Source organism: Orcinus orca, chromosome 15 (assembly GCF_937001465.1).
Source record: "Orcinus orca chromosome 15, mOrcOrc1.1, whole genome shotgun sequence".
Lineage (NCBI taxonomy): Eukaryota > Metazoa > Chordata > Mammalia > Artiodactyla > Delphinidae > Orcinus > Orcinus orca.
The window spans coordinates 55929272-55949053 of record NC_064573.1 but is presented as its reverse complement, the minus strand read 5'-3'; the positions used below and the strand labels follow the sequence as shown (position 1 = coordinate 55949053).

Sequence of the window (19782 nt, the reverse complement as noted above, 5' to 3'; positions counted from 1 at the left end):
TTATAGCTATTCCTTACCCACAGCCACTCAAGTTAGAAACCTGGAAGTCATATTTGATGCTGACTTGTTCTGAGCCCCACACCTAATTTACAAAATCTCTTTGGTTCCGACTTGAATATATATTCCAATTATTTGTCTCTCCCTGTCTACTATTCCCATTCCTAGTCCAAGCCACCACCATCTCTACCCTGAATAACCACTGTCATGCCGTCCCTGGTTACCTCTTCATTTTTCCTCTCTATAATCCAGTCTCCAAATGGAAGCCAGAGTAATCGTTCTAAAACATAAATGAGATCCATGTGTCTCTTGTTACAGACAGACAAACAAAACCTGTTCGAGTTTGAGAGGGCTCGTGAGTTATATCCCCCTCCTCGCCACCAGGGTTTTAAAGCAATTGAAGGAGACAGAGGTATCAAACATGGAGACCAGAGTGTCAGCCAGTGATGAACTGGCCCAGGCAGTCACAGGCAGGGCTGAATACCTGCAAGCTAGGAGCTCCAGGGATAAAGACGTTACCACAAAGCTCAACTCTGGGCCCAAGGCAGACCAGAGCCTTGCTTTCTGCAGGCAAGAGGAAGGGGCTGCCTATTCACGGCTGGCTCTTCCTTCCAAACTCACCACTCAAAGATGTGAGAAAACGAGAGAAGCCCCTAGTGATCATCCCAAAGGTTTCCCTTCACATGAAGAAAACATTAAGAGTCAAGAGTCAGTATTCCAAAGTAATATCTCTGATGCTTTTCCTGCACTTAGATTAAAATACAAACTGTTTGAATATACTTGCAAACCACATATCTGATTAGGAGTTAATATCCAAAATATACAAGGGACTCATATAGCTCAATAGCAAATAAATAACCTGATTAAAAAAATGTACCAAAGACCTGAATATATATTCTTCCAAAGAAGACATCCAAATGGCCAACCAACGGGTACATGAAAAGATGCTCAACATCACTCAGGGAAATGCAAATCAAAACCACAATGAGATATCACCTCATATCTGTTAGAATGGCTGTTACCGAAAAGACAAGAGACAGCAAGTATTAGTAAGGATGTGGAGAAAAAGAAACCTTTGTGCACTGTTGGTGGGAATGTAAATTGGTACAGCCACTGTGGAAAACAGTATGGTGGTTCCTCAGAAAATTGAAACTAGAACTCTACCACATGATCCAGCAATTCTATCATTACTTCTGGGTGTATATCCAAAGGAAATGAAATCAGTATTTTAAAGAAACTCTGCTCTCCCATGTTCATTACAGCATTATTCACAATTGTCAAGATATAGAAATAACCAGTGTCTACTGACACATTAATGGATAAAGAGAATGTGATATGTATATATAATCCTATATAATATATATACGTATTTTTATATTATACATATGTATAAGATAAAATGAATATTATGCAGCCTTAAAAAAGGAAATCCTGCCATATGCAACAATAGGATGAACCTGGAGCACGTTATGCCAAGTGAAATAAACCAGTCCCAGAATGACAAATACAGCGTGATCTCCCTTATATATGGAATCTACAAAAGTCGGACTCATAGAAGCTGAGAGTAAAATGGTGGTTGCCAGAAACTGGAACATGGGGGAAATGGGAAGATATTGGTCACAGGATACAAACTTCCAGCCCTAAGATGAATCAGTTCTGAGCATCTAATTTACAGCATGGTGACCATAGTTCATGTAGTGAATTGTACACTTGGAAGTTGCCAAGATCTTAGATCTTGTGTTCTCCCCACATACACACAAAAATGGTAACTATGTGAGGTGACGAATGTGTTAATTAGCTTGATTGTGGTAATCATTTCACAGTGTATATAGATGTCAAATCACCACATTGTATACCTTAAAGATAGACAATTTTGACAGACCTCAATAAAGCTGGGAAGAGACCCAAACCCTCCTTTCCTGGGGTTCCTAGGATTGAGTGGGTAGTACCTGCTTCTCCATTTTCAGCTTCTAGAACTTTCCCTCCCGCTCCCTATGCTGCAGACATTCTGGCTTTCATTGTTTATTTCTCGAGCACACCACACTAGTTAGTCCCTGAAGGCCTTTTAACTTTTTCTTCTTTTAGAAACATTCTGCCCTCAGCTCTTGCATGACTAGTTCTTTTTAATTACTTACATTTGTGCTCAAATGTCACCTCAGAGTAATAACATGACCACCCAATTTAAAGGAAATGCTTGAGCAATTTATCATCCCATTTTATTGTCTTCACAGAACCAATCATTATCTGAACTTAAATTGTTCATTCGTTTGCCTGTATAGTGTTTGTTGCCCTCCGACTCTGGAATATCAACTTCATGGGGTTAGGAGTATGGCCTGTTTTGTGCCTTACTTTATCCCAAGGGTCTAGAACAGTGTGTGATTCTAGTAGGCCATTTGCAAAGATTTGTTGGATGAATGGACAGATTATTTTTTCTGTTATTCTGATGCTTTCAACAGACAAACATTTAAGGGAAAGTTCCAGTCCTGGGCAAGCAAATATGTAGATGTTTGTAATGGTATTGGCTACACTGGAGTTCACGTTTTAGATGACCTGGGATGAGAGGAAGCTAGAAGTGCAGGTCAATGCTTTCTCCCAGCTATTGGGTTGGCCAAAAAGTTTGGTCGGGTTTTCCCAAGCATAAAAACCCAAATAAACTTTTTAGCCAATCCAATATATCCCTTGGTGCCCTGGGGCTGTGGAATCCCTGGCAGAAAGGAGCAGATAGGTCCTGGCTCCAGGGGTTTCTGTTGGTTGCCCAATGGAGAGGTGCTGTGACTGTGGCGTACTTGGCCATCAGACTGGCCGACCTTGCAGAAATCAGGGGATTGCCAGAGCTATCGGTCATAGAGCAGGTGGAGTTCTCTGTGGTTTTTCAGGTCTTACGGAATTCTTAGAGTGCATGTGCTCTAACTACTCCATTTCTCATCCTGTCTGAAAGTAGAGCATCACTTGCATAATTGGGTAAATAATTCATTTGTACCACAGTTACTTACTGAGAGCCTTATTTGTTCCAGGCATGATTTGGAAACTGGCAATACCGAAGTGAGAAAATACAAAATCTCATTTCCTATGAAATTTGCCTTCAATGGGGAAAGTACAGATAATAAAGAAAGAAGTGGTATTTCATATAGATGATGAGGTGGTGGTGAGTCCCGTGGAGCAGAGTAAGGCATGGGATGATGGGGATCTATTTACACGGTAACGTTTGTGTACCTGAATTGGGGAAAGGGAGTGTTATCCTTAAGGTTATCCAGGCTGGGGAGTGACAAATGCAAAGGCTCTGTGTCAGGGACTTGATGTGTTCCAGAAGGGGCAAAGAGGCCAATGGACTAAAGCAGAGTGAACAAAGGGGATAATAGTAGTAAGGTATGAATCCAGAAAGAATAGGGTATTTGGGGGCAGAGGAATGTCATGATCTAACTTATGATTTAAAAGAGTTCCTGATTCAGATGTAGCGAATGGACTCGAGGACATGGGGAGGGGGAAGGGTAAGCTGGGACGAAGTGAGAGAGTGGCACTGACATATATACACTATCAAATGTAAAATAGCTAGTGGGAAGCAGCTGCATAGCACAGGGAGATCAGATCCGTGCTTTGCGACCACCTGGAGGGGTGGGATAGGGAGGGTGGGAGGGAGGCCCAAGAGGGAGAGGATATGGGGATATATGTATACGTATAGCTGATTCACTTTGTTATACAGCAGAAACTAACACTATTGTAAAGCAATTATACTTCAATAAAGATGTTAATAAATAAATAAATGAAAGGATTCCTGGGACTTCCCCGGTGGGACCGTGGATAAGAATACGCCTGCCAGTGCAGGGGACACAGGTTTGATCCCTGGTCCGGGAAGATCCCACATGCCTCGGAGCAACTAAGCCTGTGTGCCACAACTACTGAGCCTGCGAGCCACAACTACTGAAGCCTGCGCACCTAGAGCCCGTGCTCCGCAACAAGAGAAGCCACTGCAATGAGAAGCCTGTGCACCACAACAGAGTAGCCCCCGCTTGCCACAACTAAAGAAAGCCCTCGCGCAGCAACGAAGACCCAATGCAGCCAAAAATAAATAAAATTAAATCTTAGAAAAAAAGAAAAGGATTCCTTAGGCCACTTCACTGAGCATATACTGTAGGGAGTAAGGCCAGAGGAGAGAGTTAGGACACTGTTGGAAGAATACAGGCCAAAGATAATAGTGGACTAGATTAGGATGGTAACAGTGCAGGTGGTGGGAAGTGCTTAGATTCAGGATGTATTGGGTTGGCCAAAAAGTTCGTTCAGGTTTTCTCCATAACATCTTACGGAATTCTCTGATAGACTGGACATGATGCATGAGAGAGTGAGAGGAGAAAATGATGACATCATTATTTTTGGGTTGTGTTACAAGAAATAAGGAGTTGTGAATGTTTGATGTAGGGAAAAAATGGGAATAGGCAGATTTGGTGGGCTGTCAGGTGTTTGGTGTGGGGCATGTAAAGTTGAAAATGCCTATAAGTTGGCTACGTAGAGATTTGCCAGGGCTGTTGGATACAAATCTGAAATTCAGGGCAGAGAACTGGGCAGGAGATACAAATTTGGGAGTTGTCAGTGGTTAGGTACTAGTTCAACCTAGGAGACTGGACGGGTTTACGAAAGGAATGGGTAGACAGAGAAGAGTTTCTTGGATCTAAGGAAGGAGCTCCAAATGAGACTGAGCATGAGGCACTCAGGAAAGATAAGGAAGAGTGGGAGGGCTCGTGATGTAAAAAAGAGCACTAAGGCTCAGTGTGAGCTCACTTCTGTCACAGGTGGTCCTTGGGTCAGGAGGACTGGTCTACATGAAGATGAATGGCTGGCCTGGGACCCAGGAATGTGGACGTCACTGGTCACTTTCACGAGAGCAGTGCCCACGGAGCTGGTGGAGGAGTCAGAGCTGTGATTGAAGCAGATTTAAGATAGTGTAAGAGGGCTTCCCTGGTGGCGCAGTGGTTGAGAGTCCGCCTGCCGATGCAGGGAACACGGGTTCGTGCCCCGGTCCGGGAAGATCCCACATGCCGCAGAGCGGTTGGGCCCATGAGCCATGGCCGCTGAGCCTGCGCGTCCGGAGCCTGTGCTCCACAACGGGAGATGCCACAACAGTGAGAGGCCCGCGTACCGCAAAAAAAAAAGTGTAAGAAAGATATTAGAGACAGCAAACAGATGATTTTTGAGACATCACTGTAGGGAGAGTAGAAGGGGAAGCAGAAAAGTAGCTAGAGAAATATGGGGGACTCCTGAAAAGGTTTCTTTCTCTTTGTAACTTTTATTTTGAACTGATAGATTCACAGAAAATTGCAAAAATGTACAGGGGGGGTCCTCTGTATTCTTAACCCAGTTTCCAGCAAAGGTAACAACTTGCATGACTATAGTAAAAAAAATTACAACCAGGAAATAGACACTGGTACCAGGAAATAGAAATTAAAGATTTTACTAGTTATATATGCACTCGTGTATTCTATATGATTTTTATCACATGTATACATTTGTATAACCACCAGATCAAGATCCAGAACTTTCCATAACCACATGGCTCCCTTGTGCTACCCCTTTAAAGCCACACATCCCCCTTCCCTAACCCCGTCGACCACTAATTCATTCCTCACCTCTAAAATTTTACTTCAAGAATGTTATATAAATGGAATCATAGCTATAACCTTTGGGGACTGACTCTTTGCACTCAGCATCATTGCCTTGTGGTTCATCCAAGCCGTTGTACCTCTCAGGGTTCAGCTCCTTTTTATGGCTGAATAGTATTCCATGGTATTATGGACCCATTGAGAGACATCTGGTCTATTTCCAGTCGTTGGTTATTAGGAATAAAGTTGCTGTGAACAGTTGTGTACAGGGTTTATGTGAACAGAAGTTTCATTTCCCTGGGGCCACATGCCCAAGAGTACATTACTAGGTTGTCTGTTAAATGCATGTGTACTTTTATAAGACACTGCCACACTGTCCTTCCTCCAGAGTGGCTGCACCATTTTCCATTCCCACTAGCAATGTGTGAGGGACCCAGATTCTCCACATCCTGGCCAGTATCTTGTGTTGTTTCTCTTTTTTATTTTAGCCATTCTAATGCATGTATAGGCATAGAGATTTCTTTTTAAGAAGAGAGAAATTGCAGAAAAGTCGGAACCCTACTTATACCGCCAGCCTCTTGTTAGGTAGTTTGAAGACTGTTAAAAATCCAGCCCATATTTTAAAGTATTGAGTGGCTGCTGTGACATGTATGACCATAGATGTGATGTTTGTTTAAAAGAAGTCCATGTCCCAACCCGGAAGCTGATTTACCCAAGTTATACACATCTGGGCACTAGGGTAAAATTTATGGTAGTTTTCAGCAACCTAGGAATTACAAATTTGAGCTTTTGTATTTTTTTAATCTATTCATGTGTTTGTCAGAGGGACAGTATGTAACTTCAATGTTCCTAGAAGTTGATTTAAGCTTATTAAACACAGGTGAGTAGGACAAATAAAAAACCTTGAAAAACAGCGTGGAGGAAGATGTATATTTAAATATAAATATACCGGCAGACCTCATTTTCTTGAGCCAGAATTGTCACCCAAACGCTCGCTTTCTTCCCCTTGGTCACTGTACTTGATAGATAGCCCTTAGGTCTGCGTTTCTGCTTGGAAGTCTCTTTGGAGTGAGTGAAGGAGCTTCTGTAATTCTGGATTGATCATTGTCATAATCACAGAAGACATTAGTGTTTAATTGTGCTGACAGCTCAAAAAGTCGAGACTGATCTTTCTTCTCTAGGGATTTACAGACACCCATGCAAAGGTAGTGGAGAGTCACACATAGAGAGAGAATCATCTGTAAAAAAGCATCAGGTCAGATAAGAATAAAGGCTTAGACATTTCCCAGAAATACTGCCGTGAGTATATGTTTCCAGGGGGGAGGGTGTACAGAATTATGGCTGGTGGTAGAGGGGGGAGGGGGATGCCGGCTTTTCTTCATTCAAATGGAAACACTTATGGAAAAGACAAGATGACAGGTGTGGATAAGTGGATGAGAGTTTGTTTGGCTGCTAGGACAGGGAGGACGTTCCAGGCGTCAGGAGCTACCTTATGAAACAGGAATCACAGGACATTTATCTTTGTTGAAGGAAAGCCACACCGTGACCTGTGCATATGTATGTCCTTACAGCAAGTGGAACTGTGACTTTCACTTAGCGGGTGCTGAGTAAATGTCATTAGCTTGATCAATAGAACTTTAAAAAGGCAGAGGGGATGCTTTTCTAAGCCATGGTGAGAGAAAGCAGTGCTGTGAAACTGCTAACTTTGCACAGACACGGGGTGCTGAGGAAGGGTAGAGATTTGGGAGCATTTTTCTCCAAAGGCCAGAATTCTTGGCATGTATAATAAAATGCAAGTTTCACAGCACTGCTGTGAAATGCACCAAATGCAAGTTGGTGTGCCCAGCTCGCAGTGAAGCCAAGTAATACCAAAACGTTGGAGTTTGGAGCAGAGAAAGGTTTATTGCAGGGCCATGCAAGGAGACTCGTGGCTCATGCCCCCCAAACCCCGAACTCCCCGAAGGGTTTCAGCAAAGCATTTTTAAATGCCAGGAGAGGTTGGGGCATGGTTGGTTGTTGCAGACTTCTTGGTGTTGGAATCCTTTGTTCTTGCAGCTGTCCAGGTAGGTCAGGTCACAGTGTTCTTGTAAATCTCCAAGACAAATGTTACTCTGTTTTGCAACCTTTTATCTCTGTATGAATGGAAAAGTGTTACACCTTTAAAGGCCAGAGCCTTGAGAATGGGCTATCCTGTGTATTTCAGGCTATAGGCAACATTCTTAACTCCAAGCAGAAGCAATAGAATACAAAGGTTAAAGTAAAAGGAACAGATCCAATATGGAGTCAGGTTTGTTCCTCCCTATTACATATAGAATCTAGAAGCCTGAAAGTTCCTTTCTTGGAGGTTGCAGGAAAGAACAAAGTCAGGGAAGAAAGAAATTTGGCATGAGAGGGGAGGTGTATCATTTTGATGAAGTTGGCGAATGCCTCTGAGTGATTAAATCAATGGTTTGGTGTTATTGCAGAAGTTGTGCAAACTTTTCTAGAAACAGTACTGTGAATGCTTTTTTCAGTGAGGATCTTACTCTATGACTTATCTCAGTAACTCATAGTTTTATTCCACATTTGTAAATTAAGTTTGGCCGGGCAATCTGTATGATTCTCATGGCAAAACTACACGTCGCCTATAACAGAGAAAAAAATGCATTTAAATGTATCAAATATGCCAAAACAAACTTCTAACTAAAGAAGGATCATTAGTTTTACATTTTAGCATAGTTCAAACAAAATGTACATAACAAACAAAATAAATTTGAACCTGGTATGACTTAAATTCATGGTTCTATTTGTGCCTCAAATCTAGGTTATTCATGATGAAACTCTAATAATTTTGATAAGTGATTAGGTACTCAGCCTTTATTCAAAAGGAGTCAGAATAAACTGAAGCAGAAGTGTATGGTTTTAGATACTGATTTTTTCTGTTTATTTTCATATGCTGTAGATTTAAAAGTATTTTATTTTGCTGTGTGTATATATGTGTCTTTCAAGGTTAGAAACGAAAGTCTATTCACCTAAGAGAATGAACTAAGAATTTAGCACGTGTCATAAAATTGTTTATCTCAGAGCTACTAAGAACTTACAAATGTGACCCTGTAATAAATAGGTATAGCTATTTTTGTAAGTTCTTACAAAGCAGAAAACTCCTCCCCCAAATACGTCAGGCTTAATTTTCTGCTCTATGGAGCACAGCTAGTAGGATAGCAAAACCCAGTGACATTTTCCACAGTGTGAGTTGCCAACCATTAGTAGCCTGTGGCAGTGTTTAAATCTACAGCAAACGAGCTAACAATTGGTGGAGAAAGGATTATGTAATTCTTCTTTAAGATTCCTTTCTGTGATGTTTACATCACTGTCAGAATCATAAAGGCAGAACTAGGGGACTTTCTGCTAAGGTAACATTTTCTTACACCCATGAGTCCATATAATCTTTACGCTTCTCTGCAGGTTTTTTTGGGTTAACCTCTCCATCTTTTGCTAAACTCCTAATGAAATGGACTATATTTGAGTGTGCTCCCTTACCTGTGTGTTAGGGCGGTGATTTGAGTGGTCATTATTTTTGCAGAATGGCCTATATTAATTCCAAAGTCTCCTGGGGAGCGTTAATTAGTAAGATAATAACATGCTGCTACCTGGGTTCTAATAAATGCTTCAGCAATTAGATCCAACCTGCAAATTGAAACATTGGTAATGGCAGTAGGAAGAGTTGAATTCAGAGGAACTGAGAAACTGTTGTATGAATAGAGCAGAGCAAAAGTCAAAAGAGGACCATTACAATATAATGGCCCAAAATATCTGTGGGTTATGAAACACTGTCAAAGTTCTAGGGGAAATAAGATTATCTAAATGGTCCTATTACAGTTTCTTTTTTCCCCCTGGATCTGTAAATGACATTTTATGAATAGACAGTAATACCTCAATTACCTGACAATGGTGTTGAACAGAAGGGTGATAAGTAAAATTTCTAGATAATGAGAACACATCCCAACTGCCAGATTGAGTTTGTTTTATTATTTTGCTTTTTATAATTGAATATGTATGTGTTTCCTGGTCATCTCTTAGAAGATATTACTTATAATTGAATTTTTTCTTTTTGCCCTAAGTATTGACCTTATGGAATTTAGAAAAAAAAATATTGGTACCCATCTGTGTTCAAGACACTGTATTATAGGCCTTGTGAGTAGTATAGAGGCTAATAGAGACCCTGAACATCTCACGTGCTGTTGGTAGAAATCAGTACTTGGGCGACTAGTCCTCACATTTCATATGTCAAGTACGTAGTTAGTTATATTGTAATACTGTCGTCCAGGACAGAATGTGAAATCCTGAAGGAAAGGGACTGTATATTACTCATTTTTTTTAAGTATAACTTTCAGAGAAAAAATCATGGAGGACTGCAGTTTAAGAGATTTCAAAGTAATGTTAGTTGATTGGAATTGGTGGAGCTGGAAAATTCTAGAAATTTTACAATTATTGAGGGAAAATGTGATTATACTTACTTTTCATGTTGAGGAAAATTGAAATACGCTGTTTTGTATTAGTACCTTTATATAGCTAGAAGTATTTTGTTTAGAAAAATATAATGCCTTATTTCATTTTATAATGCCTCATTTTAAATTGTTTTTTTCTTAAACAATCAGATTTGGTCACATAAGTTAACATATTTTTCTAAGATGTCCCAGAGAGCTGAACTGTACAGTATCCAATAACATTTCCCTCCATTTTTTGAGAAGAAATCAACACTTTGAACAGATGGGATAATCAGCTTTTATCGTAAAAGCCAGGATATTATCTTTTCTCACTCTACAGAGTAATGAACAGACAGCTAAAGCATCCATTTTCAGCAAAGGAGCTGGACAATAAAAACTTTTTTCCTTTTTTCTGTTATATGATGGAGAAATGCATTCTCAGAAATTAATACTTGGTTTTAATTGAGTCCCTTGGAAAGCTCTGTCTGATAAGGTGGAATATTGAACTGTGAAAATGAAGACGAGGATTCATTCAAGAAAACTTTTCTCTTAATTTCCACTGATTTATCACCTACATACAGTATGGCACATGAATCTTAAATGTACAGCTTAATGAAAATGAGGGGTGAATATACCTGTATAACCCCTACTAATAGGAAGATACAGAATAATATCATCAGCCCAAAGAACTCCCTTGTGCTTCCTAATTAATACCTCCCAGAGGTAACCGCTATGATGCATTTTTTTTTTTACTATAAACTAGTGTTATCAGTTTCTTGAGTTTTATATAAATGGAATAATAGACTATGTTCTCTTGATTTTGTAATCCATATTATCTGTAGTATTGATTGATCCATGTTGTAGGCAACAGTTGTTCATCCTTCTTTGTGGCTATAGAGCAGTCGATTTTATAAATATAGCATAATTTATTAACTGATTCTATTATTGATGGACATTGCCTTATTGCTGGCTTTTGGCTTTCATGAATGAAACAGCTATTATGATTCTGGTACGTGTCCTTTGGTGCATATACCTACTCATCCCCTTGGCTATGTCCCTGGAGTGCAGTGTTGGTCAAAACTCTGTATTTGTTCAGCTTTAGCCCCACAATCTTTCAAGGTGATTGAACCAATTTACACCTGGACCAGTCACGTATGAATTGTACTTCCTCTATATCTTCGTCAACACTTTGTATTGTTTTTTGTAATTTTAGCCATTTTTTTTCCTAAAAGCTATCTTGTTTTACCTTTCATGTTAGTCTACAATCCATCTGGAATTATTGTTATGTTTTGCATACAGTGTGAGGAAGTAGTCAAGCCTCATTTTTTTCCACATGCATTTTCAATTTATCAAGCACCATTTATTGAAAAGAACTAATTCATTGTTTTCCCTACTTATTGAGATGGCATCTTTGTCATAAACTAGGTGGCGATGCATGTGGTGGGTTCCTCACTCTTTGTTCTGTTTTTAAGTTACTACCATAAAGCTATTTCTAACACCATTTAATTTACTGTAGGGATGCCCTCATTTTCATGTGGTATTGCTCAATTTCATTTTTCTTCTTTTCTCAACGTCTTATGAAGAGTTTCCAGAAACAACTTTGGGCATAGTTGGTTTTTTCCATTATATATCTTGCTTCAACTCAATTGTTTTCATACCATTTTTGTTCATTTCTTTCATCTGTTATTTCTGAATTTAGTTTGCTATTCATTTTCCAAGTACTTTTGAAATCTGTTTGAAGTTTCATTTTGAAGTAAGTTGAGTTGCAAAACATTTGCAAAACTGTGACAAAGAGATCCGATAAACTCATCGCCCAGCTTCGCTAAATGTGGACATCTTATGGAACAGTAGTACAATCATAAAATCATGAAATTAATATTAGCTATAAAACTTGGTACCATTTATAAACCTAGTTTATAAACGTAGTTCCTAGTTCAGGATCAAATCCAGGAAGACACATTGTATTTAGTTGTCATGTCTTTTTTTTTTATGCAGAAAAATGCTATTTATTTATTTTAACATCTTTATTGTAGTATAATTGCTTTACAATGTTGTGTTACTTTCTGCTGTATAGTAAAGTGAATCAGCTATATGTATACATATATCCCCATATCCCCTCCCTATTGTGTCTCCCTCCCACCTTCCCTATCCCACCTCTCTAGGTGGTCACAAAGCACCGAGCTGATCTCCCTGTGCTATGTGGCTGCTTCCCACTAGTTATCTATTTTATTGGTAATGTATATATGTCAGTGCTACTCTCTCACTTCGTCCCAGCTTTCCCTTCCCCTCCCCGTGTCCTCAAGTCCATTCTCTGCATCTGTGTCTTTATCCCTGTCCTGCCCCTAGGTTCTTCAGAACCACTTTTTTTTTGTTTTTTAGATTCCATATATATGTGTTAGCATATGATATTTGTTTTTCTCTTTCTGACTTCACTCTGTGCGACAGACTCTAGGTCCATCCACCTCACTGTAAATAACTCAATTTTGTTTCTTTTTATGGCTGAGTAATATTCCATTGCATATATGTGCCACATCTTCTTTATCCATTCATCTGTCAATGGACACTTAGGTTGCTTCCATGACCTGGCTATCGTAAATAGTGCTGCGATGAACATTGTGGTACATGACTCATTTTGAATTACAGTTTTCTCAGGGTGTATGCCCAGTAGTGGGATTGCTGGGTCATATGGCAGTTCTATTTTTAGTTCTTTTAAGGAACCTCCATACTGTTCTCCATAGTGGCTGTGTCAATTCCCACCAGCAGTGCAAGAGGGTTCCCTTTTCTCCACACCCTCTCCAGCATTTTTTGTTTGTTTTTTTTTTAATGTTTATTTTTTATTTATTTCTCTTATTAGTCATCCATTTAATACACATCAATACATGTCAATCCCAATCTCCCAATTCATCACACCACAATCCAGCATTTATTGTTTGTAGATTTTTTGATGATGGCCATTCAGACCGGTGTGAGGTGACACCTCTTTGTAGTTTTCATTTGCATTTCTCTAATGGGTAGCGATGTTGAGCATCCTTTAATGTGTTTGTTGGCAATCTGTATATCTTCTTTGGAGAAATGTCTATTTAGGTCTTCTGCCCATTTTGGGATTGGGTTGTTTGTTTTTTGATATTGAGCTGCCTGAGCTGCTTGTATAGTTTGGAGATTAATCCTTTGTCAGTTGCTTTGTTTACAAATATTTTATCCCATTCTGAGGGTTGTCTTTTGGTCTTGTTTATGGTTTCCTTTGCTGTGCAGAAGCTTTTAAGCTTCATTAGATCCCATTTGTTTATTTTTGTTTTATTTCCATTTCTCTAGGAGGTGGATCAAAAAGGATCTTCCTGTGATTTATGTCATAGAGTGTTCTGCCTATGTTTTCCTCAAAGAGTTTTATAGTGTCTGGCCTTAGGTCTTTAATCCATTGTCATGTCTCTTTATTCTCCTTTCACTTGAGGAACATCTTTAGACTTTGTCTTCATGACCTTGACATTTTTGAAGAGTGCTGGCCAATTAATTTGGGGAATGTCCCTCAATTTGGATTTGTCTGATGTTTCTTCATGATTAAATTCAGATTATTCATTCTTGGCAAGAATACCCCAGAAGCAATGATGTGACCTCAGTGAGTCATATAAGAAGGTAAACGATGTTGACACACCTCATTTCTGGTGTTGTTAAGTTTGATCACTTGATTGAAGTGGAGTCTGTCAGTTTTCTCCACTTTAAATTTATGGGTTTTTTTCCTTTGTAGTTAATCTTGTGGGAAGACAGTCTGAGAATACACAAGTATCCTGTTTTCTCATATACCTCTGCCCACTAATTTTATCCTCCATCACTGATTCATGCCTCTGCAACAATTATTATGGTGCTGGCTGTGAGATGGTGATTTTCCCTTTGCCTCATTCCTTCTGTATTTATTAATTTGATTTCTACTCTAAGGATGAGCTATCTTATCCTTATGTATTCACTCAACCACTTATCTGTAGTACGAACTCAAGCATATTTGTTTTATTCCATGGGATAAAATTCATTATTATTTTCTGGTCATCGGGAGCACCTTCAGGCTGGCTCCTCAGTCTTTTTGACTTGCCATCAAAGTTTGAGCACTTTTGCTTACTTTCTGGCCCCAAAAGATGGGGCTCATCTTGCCTCATCCCCTCACCATGCTCATCTCTACCTTGTTCCTGAGTTCAACCATTCCTCCCAGGATTTTTCATTCCTTTCATTGAAGAAGGATATTTGGAAACCAAGTTCTGAGTGCTAGGTGTGTTGATTGAACTTTTACAGTTGCTTCTAGGTTCTCTCTCATCTGACAGAGCTGGGACATAGGTGTATATATACAAACACACACACATCTATATCTATTTGTGTATATACACACACACACATATAATCATGAGTTTATATTGATGCATCTGATTCCAGTCCATCATCACAGGGTTCATTCAAGTCAACTTCCTTCTATTTCTAGTAACTTTTTAGCACTGAGAAACATCACTCTCATTATCATCAATGTATTTAAATTATTTACTCAATCTGGAAAATGCACATAAAGTAGTTTCACAATTGCAATTTTATATCTCTGTAAAAAAATCTTTAACTACAGTACAATATGTGTACAGTTCTTTTTGTCTTTAGCCTTAAAGTATGCAATCAAAGCACTGTTTCTGAAGGTTACTTAGGTTAGCTCTGTTCTTTCCCATCCTCTTCAGTGTGGGTTATTTATTTATAATGCAATGTCTATGGAAGGTGTTAATTTCTGAGTATTAATTTCATACTCTGTTGCCTTAAAAAAAAACTCTTGTTTGAGGTACTGTTTTTATTGATTCTTTAGAATTTTCCATTTTCCACTTTAGCATCCACAAGTAGGAATAGTTTTATTTATTTCTTCTGATTGCATTTGCTAATAAAGTGAATAATAATGGAGATACTGGACCCCCTCCCCCTGTTCCTGATCTGAGTAGAAGTGCTTCTAGTATTTTCCCATTAAGTAAGATATTGGTTTTAGGATTGAGGAATATAAATATTTTTCATGTTAAGAAAGTGTCCTTTCTTTTGTTTTCTTGAGGGTTTTTATGATGAGTGAATGTTGAAATTCTTTTAGGCTTTTCAGCATGTATGGTAATATGTATGGTTTATGATATTAATAGATTTTCTAATATGAACCAACCTTGCATTTCTGGAATAAGTCCTACTTGATTGTGTGTGATGTTGTATTCTGTTTGCTAAAATTTCTTTAGTACTTTTGTGTTGATATTCGTAGACAGCTATGGTCTGTAATTTCTTTTTTTTTGAACAAAGTTTTTTAGGTTTAGGTATCAACATTACACTGGCTTAAGAAGAAACAGGTTTTTCTATCACTTACAATTTATAGTGTGTTGGAACTAAGGGACAGGACCCCATAATCAAACCCATGAGTATTTCTATTGTAAATTGTAAGAATATTCATATTAAGCGTCATAAATAATGATGGTAAGTGGCCTCACATCAGTTCAGGTCAGATCAGGTTTTCCTGACAAATAAGACACAAGAAAATCTTAACTTCAAGAGATTTTTTTGGAGTTTGATATTGTCAGTAAGAGGTTTATTATTCCATAATAATAAAAATATTAAAATTTGTATATAAAATGTATATTGCATTATTTAATAAGAAAATTGTTTACAAACTATTAAAACTTTGACCGGTTTATGCTATCTTGGGAAAATAAACAAGATTTAGTATTGTGTTATATATCTAGAAAAAAGCTAACCATAGGAAAATAGTCTAGAAGAAAATGCACCATATTATTAGCAATGACTATGATGTGGTGGTTTAAATTTTTTTTTTTTTTTTCTCGGTACGCGGGCCTCCCACTGTTGTGGCCTCTCCCATTGCGGAGCACAGGCTCCGGACGCGCAGGCTCAGCGGCCACGGCTCACGGGCCCACGCTACGCGGCATGTGGGATCTTTCCGGACCAGGGCACGAACCCGCGTCCCCTGCATCGGCAGGCGGACTCTCAACCACTGTGCCACCTGGGAAGCCCTTAAATATTTTTATAAATATTTTATAAATATTTTCTATTTTAAATATTTTTATTTTATACTCTGCAGATTTTTAATGAAGATAGTAATTTTACAATGAAAATAATTTTTTTGTCAAATCGACTTTAGTACAGTCTTCATTGTTCTGTAAGTTTGACTGTAAGCAATTTGAAAAAGTTGCCTTTTGTTATCTTTGCATGGTGGTAAATTCAACTCTAAATCAGGTCCTTCATGATAGAGAGGGAGAGAAATTTCTTTGAATATTGTTTTAATGTGTTTGTTTCATGTGCTGAATTTTACTGGTTAATTTCATTCTCAGTCTGTCTCCTAAAACATTATAAATAAACTTGGGATGAGTTTATAAAAACAGTTTTATATTAAACCAATAGAGTTTCATCTGGCATATTGTCTGCTTTGCTGTGGAGAGCATCAAGATATAACAAATAATCCCTCAAATATGAAAGAGTTCAGATGCAACAAGAACTTTGAAGAGCAGACATCTTTTAAGTGCTAACGCTACTTTCTTGTAGTCTAACTTTAGCAAATTGCTAATTCCTGAATCTCAGTCTCCTTATTTATAAAACAGAAGGAATAACACCTCATCTGAGGGTGAAGCGAGGTCATTTCTGTAAAGCACCAACCCAGTGCTTTATATTATGTGCTCACTAAATGGACATCCTATCGTCCTGAGTTTTAACCAAGAACAGCAAAGAAAGAGGGAAGGAATAAAATACCTACTCTTCATCAAGCACTGTTAAAAGCACTTTATTTGTATTAATTTCATTATTCTTTTCATAGCCCTCTGTGGAGGGCACGCATAGCTTCCCAAAGAAGCAGGGTAGGTGGCTGGACTGTGAGGTCAAGTCTGTTCTTCTGACCCAAAGCCCACATTCTTGATGACCAGACAAGCCTGCCTCTGAACTATTAGTGTAAAAATGAGAGCAAGGCTGATATTCATGTGGTTTAGTATGTATAAGTAATATTGGAAAAGTAACTCTGAAGCTCAGTTAACAGATTGGTAATTCTTTTTTGTCCCCTTCTGTGTTTCAGCACACAGTGAATGGTGCTTTTGAGCGCCTTCTGTGATAACCATTCACACCTTTTCCGGGGACACTTTCTTAAAAGAACCAGCAAGCATCCAGCTTACTGAGAGATAAACGCAGATTCATGGAGTTGTTGCAGAACAGATACCTCTTGTCTCACTAAGACTGGGTAAGAGTTTAAAATTTCATTTACTGTTATGGATGATGTTGGGTGTGATGACCTCTTCTGAAATATTTCTGCTTTGATATAAATCGGAAAGTTTGAATAACTAGACACGTGGTGGGGGGAAAAAGTAGGCTACCGTAAAAAGGCATTGGTATTTGATTGATGTATTTATTATTATATAAACATGCTGATGTATTTGAAGATATTTTTATTACTTAATGTGAAGTATAATGTGTTAACATTGCAAGGGGAATTTCATGACCAGCATTCTTTTAAAATATAACTGCAGTACGGTTTTATGAAAGCTGTAATTGCTACAATCTATGTTGTTTCTACTGCTATAAAATCAATAACTAAATTGGAGAGGCTATCTCCTTGAAATTGGTTATGATGAAAATGTACCTACTATGATTATCATTATGCAAATCCTGCCCTGTGAGCTTTCCTTACTTGTACTTCTAGTGCGTATAATTATACTTCTGCGTACCTTTTCCTCAACGTTAAAATTTTCTGTTCCCATATACTAAATTGCCAGTGAGTCCATTTGGGGTTAATCATTGAAACAGAATTGAGGCTGGGAAAAGGTAATGAAATGGAAGCAGATGGCAGAATGGGAGTAGTTGCTGCAGGGAGTTTGGGGGAGATGAAGAAGACGAGCAAGGTGACTCTGCCTCACTTAGAAGGATGCTCCAGTGGCCTCCATAAGGGCAGAAGTGAAGGGATGAAATAGGTGCTTTGGTCATGACATGAAGTTATCTTGGGTGGATAGATGTTGAGAAATAAAGGTCATCCAAAGGTTTTCCTTCTCAAGTTTCCTTCTCAAGAGTTATTCTGCATCTCAGGTACCTGAGATTCAATGTGGGTCAGTACCTCTGAGACTGAAATAGAAAGATATTTACATGAACTAGACCTCTTGGAATGCATAGTCACGTGCCATGTGTAAAAACTTTTCGAGTATTTCGTATACAGTGTAGGGAAGGGATATCAAGAAGGTTTCCTAGTGAACAAAGCCTGGGAAATGGAAATTAGTTAGCCTGAAGGTGTGAAAATGCCCCTGGTGATAGCACAGTGGCTGAGAACATGGGATTTGGGGAACAGATCAGTTTCTCTGATTTGAATCCTGATTCTGCCACCTTTTGGCAACCACTCCTATGGTAGCTGTGAAAATTAGATAAACTAAATTACAAATTAGCGCACAGTAAGTGTTCAAAAATGGGTATGATTATGTTAGGTGATAGTGCAAATATTTGCAAGGACTTTTACAGTTTTACCAATTCTTGATCTTAATACCATTTTCTCTATGAGGACTTAAATTTCTCATCTGTAAACCCTCCTACTATGTTGAATTTTCCTTAATCTCACCTGGCCAGCACAGTTAGGAAGACATTACTACATTTTTCAAGACAAGATTGTTGGCTTTCAAACCTGGCATATGTTATATTTCTCAAGATCATTGGTATTTTAAATTTTATGATATTAAATCTGCCACTTTCTAGCATCTTAATATAGAGTAAATTATCTAACTTTTCTAAATAGTCTCATCTTTGAAATGGGAACTGTAGAATATCTATGAGAGTTTTGTGCAGAATAAATAATGTAAGATACAGTGCATGACACAGAAGTACTCGATACATATGGCTACTGTGACTATTACCACCATTATTGTAATTATTCTTCTTAAACTCGTTTACTAATGATGTGATTGCTGATGTTGTCAGTCTTTAATTTGTGGAACTCGAAGCAGGAACTTCTACAGTTTTTTCATTTTTAAAAATTATTATATATGAAAAATCTTACACCACTTTTAAACTTTTGAAAACATTATTCACCATCATCATTTTGTACCCTCTAAATACAGTATATTTCATTTAAACACATATCTCATTTCACGATGCTACTAAATTATCTCTAAGAACAACGGCTTTTAAAACTCCCCAAACTTGTTTCTTTCTAGAGGGAATTATAAAACTTCCATTCTACATTTTTCACATTTTGATGATTCTTAATATCAGCGTTTGGCTGTGTCACCCTTAACTTTAGACTGCTGACCCAACCTCCTAAGTCTGTAAAAATCGTAACATAAATACTAGGTAATCAGGATACTCTTTACTACTTACTCCATCCAGCCGTTCTAACTTGGTACTCTGTCTTATCTCCGTGGTTCTGAATGCTTAGAACTTGATTCCATAATCCAGCCTTAATGTCCAGCTCTGACCCACATTATATTTGCCCCAGTGCAGTCAGTACTGGGTTTGAAATAACCAGTGAATTTTAGGAAACTGAAAAATGTGGCTCCTTCTTTCATATTAAGATCTGATATTGACCAGGCAAAGCTATGTACCAGGGTTCCTGATCATGTTCTTATGAACTGCTGTAAACAATAAAATAAAAAAAATTTTTTTAAGTTTTTCTCCATTTTATTTATTTTTCTGGTTTATTTCCAAAATGTTTTTAAGGAAGTTGTGTGAGCAAGTTGGAATAAGAATATATCAAATGTTTCAATAGG

General features: G+C 38.3%; 1 protein-coding gene across 6 annotated transcripts in view; it reads left to right on the top strand.

Annotated features, from left to right (window-relative positions):
• DLGAP1 (DLG associated protein 1) overlaps positions 1 to 19782 on the top strand; it is an 833306-nt gene that overhangs the window by 84952 nt on the left and 728572 nt on the right. For all 6 annotated transcript variants that reach the window (XM_049698295.1, XM_033439361.2, XM_004275937.3 and 3 more), the window contains exon 2: positions 17118 to 17279. The gene's annotated coding sequence lies outside the window, so the exon portion shown is untranslated. The remainder of the gene's footprint in view (positions 1 to 17117; positions 17280 to 19782) is intronic.